Below are 6949 nucleotides of genomic sequence, written 5' to 3' on the forward strand. Positions count from 1 at the left end.
CTTCTACAAACCCTTTACAAAATCTTCCTTTTTTCCCTTTGTGCTTTTTGTAGCTTTAGAATGTATTAGAAAGGTGCTTTACTTTGTTAAGAGACTGAACATGCTTTTAGAGTTTGATTGGATACTAGGAAGAACAAGGCGAAGAAAAGAGTAATTATTTGTCATTCCTTCATTAATTTATGTAAAGTTAACTTTCAACCTAAGGTTTCACTATAACTTTTCATCATCTTAAAGTAGCCTAAGTTGATGTTGGCTAGTTGAAGTGGTAATGCTCGAATAAAGGTGTACAACAATGTGTCGTATAGATGGAACTATATATGAGAATAAGCATAGGGTAATTAAAAAGTGCTAAATTCGCCTTAATCCAATACTTCCATCACATAATTACATAGTGTTATAGCCGTTTTAGTGATGGAAAATAATTCTAATCAATGGCAAACAAGTGTCCAACATTATGCATAATCAAATCAGCACCTCAAGATAATCAAAGACCCAATTTGGTCGACTCGACACGCCGACATTTTGCGAGGACGATTCAAAAGGCATCACATGTCGACGACCCGAAAGACATTACGTGTCGTTCCTTGGCTGAGTCGACTGCTTAACCACTCCACTCGGCCGACACCTTGCGAGGGCGACTTAAAAGTTAGTACTTCTTGACCACTAGACAAGTAGAAATGCCTCGAGCCTCGAACCCCTCCTGTGCACTGATGACCAATCACCTCGCAATAAATATCGTTAAATGCATTATGGGTGCCATCATTCCTCTGCCACCAATAGTATTTATGACACATCGGACCACGTCGGCACCACAAACCCCCATCACGTCGCATTAAACACCGAAAGTGACCTCTTCTCCACTTGTCGACCGACACATGTAAAGTTGAAGCTGACTTGGCCGCCAGCCTATGCCTGACCGAAGTTACCATCCTACCCCTCCTTCCACTACTATAAAAGAAGATACTGTTTTCAATTATAGGGTAAGCTTTTTTCTACTACTCTCTGAGCTTAAAAACTACTACAATCCATTTTACTTCTCTACACAAGCAACATACTGACTTGATCGTCGAAGAAACAACATGAGAATCACACCCCGCCCTCTTACGATTTGTTATTTGTGTAAGAAAGAACAACTTTCTCAAGAACCAGACATTCAAAAAGTTAGAGGACCTCCGTTAATTTAATCAACTCCTTTTATTTGGCTATGTGATTCCATACATCAACACATAGTGACACATTCACAGTGTATATATTTCCCTCCGTGTTCAACATTTTTGTATACACCCAAAAAGGAAACCTCTTCAATGAGGAGAAGAGTAAAAGTGTAAACTATTAGGATCAGCTTGGCAACTTCTCCCCAAACCAGTTTCAATCTAAATCACTTTGCTATGTGAAAAACCAATCATTGGTGTGCACCGACTAAGTACTGTCAATATCTCCTCAATCTATAAGACATTTCGGTCAAGGCAAAGATCTCCTCGATCTGTTCAACCTTTCGGTTCAAAACCTTTTGGTTAAAACCTTTTTGTTCAGGCAAAGATCTCATTGATCTGTTAAAACCTTTCGGTTCAGGCAAAGATCTTTCGATCTGAAAAACCTTTCGGTTAAAATAAAAATCTTTCGATATGTAAAAACCTTTCGGTTCAGGGTTATGTTCCTTTAGGCACAGACTAGAGCTTGCACGCTTTCAAACTCTGCAGCAGCAGCACAATAGCTTAATAGATTTAACACTTCAATGTGTTCGAGTATCTCTCAAGTGCTACCCCAAGGGGCACTATTTATAGGACTCTAAGGCCAGTTCAAGGGTCACAAACAGTCATAAATATAACTGTTACAAATCATAATGGCAATTATGATTGTAACAGTAAATGAATTGATTGTTATAACTGCTGAATACAGACTTAATTGCTACATGTAGTAACGCCTGAACGCGAGGTTCGCGTTTCTAAGCAACGCAAGGGTCGCATCGAGACTCGCGAACGTGAGGGTCACACCTCGTGTGAACGCGAGAGTCGCGTTCCCTTGCTACGAAGCAACCTGCGACGTACCCACAGTGGTGCTACCTAGCCTCAATGCCTCTGTGCGAAGTGGGAAGTGCGCCTTACAAAGCGCAACTTAGCGCCTCAGGCCGATTAGTCCCGATCCCCAACCCATTGGCCCACGGCCTACTAGAACTTATGAGGGATTAATTGAATAAAAATAATTCTCGGCTTGCTGTTGGCAAGTCTCTAACACATGACCTTTTGAAACACTAAAACTTTAACTTTCCTCTACGCTACTAAGGATTTCTGAAAAATATCAGTAATTAATAAATATATAGTTTGAAAACTCATTTTGGAAAGCGGTTTTGACCAAAAAAATCTAACATATATTACGTAAAGGACCTTAGATCTAACATATATTACGTAAAGGACCTTAGTCACTCTCTTTCGCATCTTCAGAGCACCAAATTAATCCAAAACCTTAATCTGTTAGGTATTGATTCAATTTTTTATTTAATTCTAATGTTTTTTTATTTTCTTTTAATATATGATATATATGCTGACATATGTAATACTAACACAAGCATAGGGAATATAATTGTAATAATTGACAGCCTTCTCCTTTATAATTGTAATATTGTTTCGATTTATTGGTGCTTATATTGGTTTTGTCATTGCTTATATGAAATAACTTACCAAAAACTTATATAACTAAACTTTCTACAACGATAAATCAGATATATTTTCTTATGTGCATGCATATAAATCCCTTTTACGTACACACTATATATGCATAAAACTCATATCCAACTTCATCTCATTTCAATATCATAAACCATTAATGATGTCATGGGGTGGTTCCCAAAAAGAATGTTTGATGTGCTTAAATTCATGTAAGTTTCAAGAATTCACAGTACTTGCAGGTCAACAATATTTGTGAGCCAAATTAAAATTCTTTCCCACGAACATTATGCTGCTTATCCCCAAACATTGGTGTAAACTTACGGTATACCATGCTCACATGCTGCATTTATTGTATTAGTATATTCCATTGATCAAGTGGATGAATGAGTCCATCTAAATAATATATAAATTCTTCCGTCTCTAAAGATCCTTTTTGCCTGCTCAACCCCCGACTGCAGAGTACATGCGCTTCTATATCCCCAACGCTCCCGAGCTCATACGCCCATAACTTGTCTTGTACGTCACATTCCCCAATTGAGCTCCTACATATAAAAAACATGAGTTATGAAATACTAGGCCTTAGGTTTTCCTTTATTTTATAAAGTTTTTAATATGATAACACATAGGCAAATGCTAAACACGAGCAAGGGCATCATAAACCTAGTGTTTTGTATAAATTAATTAATTAACGAGGCACATTCTCAAAACCAATGGTGATGATGAAGTTTGCACTTACATGCCAAAAACAACTTAGACATGAATCATGGCATTCGCAGGCATTTCTTAGTCTCGATCATTGTTGTCGGTGATAGACATTCTGTATACCCCCATGCTAACTAGCTTGTGATCACTTGGACCCTAAATTTAAAATTAGGGTAAATTTCACAAAATTACTTTGAGCTGCATGTTTAGGGCCGGGTTTAACTTACATAAATACACCATGATTTTTTTTTTTTTAATTTCAGAAGAAACGCATGTCATAAACTTTCAAATTCACAGAGAAACACCTTAAGCTATCAGAAAAGTATTTTGAAGTATAATAATATTGCTATGTCAACCTGGTGGCAAGCGTTGAAATGTGGGCCATTGTCAACCTCACACGTGTGCTCTCAACTCCATGATTGCATGATCCGGAGAGGTATGTGTCGACCATGCAGTAGGCTAGTCCATAGTCTAATAAGAAGGAAGGAGAGAGAGGATTCGTGTTCGAACACTTTGATATCTATTGATAAGAGTCCCTCATTATCGTCCTTCCAAAACATCCAAAGGCCAACCTTTGTCCTTCCCCTCTCTATTGTACGTTCTCAAACTCTATAGCAATCCTTGCATCTTCGTTCTCCAATCCTAATCCTCAAGAATACGACTTCTAATTGGCTCTATCATACATGTATATTGTAAGATATATAAATTTTTCCATAACATTATACGAAAGACCTCAATGTTATGATGAGACGTTCAGAGTACGTAATAATTTTATGTTCTAAAATACCTTATAGGTTGAGCACACTTACATATCTCGAAATATGGACTCAGAGAGTGATGTTTTTTTTTTCTAGAAATTTTATTAGAAATTCATGACCAATAGACTTGAAATTGCGACTTGATCTAATAACATGGCACATGCATTTATACCTATACCAAATTAAACTCTAAGTTATGGTAAAAAATAGGGTTTATATATAATTTTGTGGTACTTCAAGAATGGAGTATGTGGCAGCGGCAGAAAACCAACACTGTAGCTTTTTTTTTTTTTTTTTTTACTTGATCTAATAACATGGCACATGCATTTATACCTATACCAAATTAAACTCTAAGTTATGGTAAAAAATAGGGTTTATATATAATTTTGTGGTACTTCAAGAATGGAGTATGTGGCAGCGGCAGAAAACCAACACTGTAGCTTTTTTTTTTTTTTTTTGAGATTTCTAACCTAAAAATTTTCTTTGATCAAATAATCATGAATACATAATGAAAACTGAATTAAAATATTTAAATTTCTCAAAAAAATTCATGCATATTCATGACATGATGATCAAACCCTAATTTTCAATCAAACATGGATTCTTCTAAATCAGATTCATAAAATTTAAAATATAATAACCCTTTTGAATCTTAAATCATGAATAATATATAAGAGTAAGAACTACCAAATTTTGTTCTCAAATTAAACAATTCAAAAGGAATGATTTTTAGATTTGAGAATATACAAGAGAATCACATCACAAATTAACATTGTTTCTCAATAGGTTAACATGAACACCTCTCTGATACCAATTGTTAGATCAAGAAAAGATAAGCTTTTGCGTTAAGAGATGAAACTCTAATCAATCCCAAAATTGTTCATGTCAAACTATTAAGATAATTAAGAAGATGCGGAACCATACCTGAATCCATGGAGTAAGAAGTGATTCTTGAGTTTTGAGATATAAATTTTCTAAATTTTGTACGTATATCCTCCTTAGAGAAACTTTAATCTTTCTGAAGATGGAAAATCAGAAAGAGATTGTACGTAGAGATTTAGGGAATCACAACCCTGTTTATAACTGAATTCAGTTATTCATAATTATCAATTCAGCCCATCATAAAATTAACAATTATATTTTCGTCTTTACACACAGGAACCTCATACTTTAATTATGCATTAAAAGATCAAACCCTAAATTAGATCACTTTAACGTGCTAACCTTAATTGATAACAGATAGTACACATTTATTTAATATATTGCCCATCACTGGATATACATCCAACATGTGGACCTAAAAGGAAATTTGTCCATTGAACATCTGACATAGGCAATTAGTCTTGAACATTCAAATAAGTTGAAAAACTAGTTGTTATGTGCATTGAATCTAATTCAAAATACGTACGTTACTTTATGTCACCTATCATCCCTACTAATTGGTTCCATCATATTAGACATTCAGATGTTTGTTCTGAGCATTAAATCCCACCGACCAATTAGAGGCATGTCCTTTTTGCTCATTGAGGAAGAAACTAGTTAGAGCACTACACTGTTGGATCTAATTTGCAGGGGTTGAACAGCATTGCTACAGTTTTTAGCCAGAAACACAGAATATACAAGTAAATATAAAAAATAAAAGTGATAAACGGTATAAAGCAATAGAATCAAACACGAACACCAATCAATCAGGAACACACTAGATTTTATAGTGGTTTGGATAATAATTCTATGTCTACTCTTCCTTCTCGCAAAAGGGGCTTCCTTATTATGCAAAGAGTTCACCTGAATCACAAACTTGATTCAGTAGGCTTACAAGACCAGTGTTTTCGTCGAAAGTTGATTTTGAAATGGAATCCATTAAAACTTCAATCGCTTACAATGAATTGCACAATAAAATAAGAAAATTACAACTCTCTAGAAAATAACACAGAAATTGTTTATCAACTCCTGCTTTTGTGGGGACTTTGCCTGTGTCGGGGGTGCGTTAACCCATGGACCACCAAATCACAGATTCTGATTGAATTGTGAAGGCTTCGGGGATTCTTCCTTCGTTTATCGAAGTAAGAATTTGAAGCGAATATCTTATCGATTTAAGATGTTCACTCTTCTAAAGATCAAGTCAAAGCTTAAATCTTTAGGAATCACTGAAAGCTTTAAAAATGTTTGTGAGGAATGAGGACTCTCTCTCTCTCTCTCTCTCTCTCTCTCTCTCTCTCTCTCTCTCTCAAATTCACCAAAAAGCTCAAGCTTCTCTGCTCTAATCTGCTCTTTTTTCTAGGTCTCGTGTGTAGGGAGGTATTTATAAGGATAGTGGTCCATAACTGTTGAAATGGAAGCGAAATAACTAACCAATCACACTCTCTTTGGGCGCGTCAGTCGTCACTGCCGCGGCCTTTAGCGCGTCAGTGTAGACTGCCACGGCTGAAGAGGTCGTTCCACTCACGTTTGTAACTGTTTACATTTGCATTAGTGCATGTTTTTCGTAAGTAGTGGGCGTATTTTCAGGGTATAACTACTCCTCCATGTTGTTACATGTTCTCCCTCGGTTATAGAACCACGTGGACCCCACTAAGATGCTAAAAACCATCAACAAATCCATAGGAGATTACCCTGCCATTTGCGCATCACCATATACTACCGCGCCTTGGCGCGTCACTATCCACTGTCGCGCATAAGCGCGTCACAGTACGCTACCGCGCCTGGGCGCGTCACCAACCGCTACCGCGCCTATGCGCGTTAGTGTTCGTTGCTGTTGTAGGGTGAATATTTGATTTCCCGAAAAAGGGAGTTTCGTTTGTATTTATAAGAAAGCTTATTACA

This window comes from Asparagus officinalis, chromosome 4, assembly GCF_001876935.1.
Source record: "Asparagus officinalis chromosome 4, Aspof.V1, whole genome shotgun sequence".
NCBI lineage: Eukaryota > Viridiplantae > Streptophyta > Magnoliopsida > Asparagales > Asparagaceae > Asparagus > Asparagus officinalis.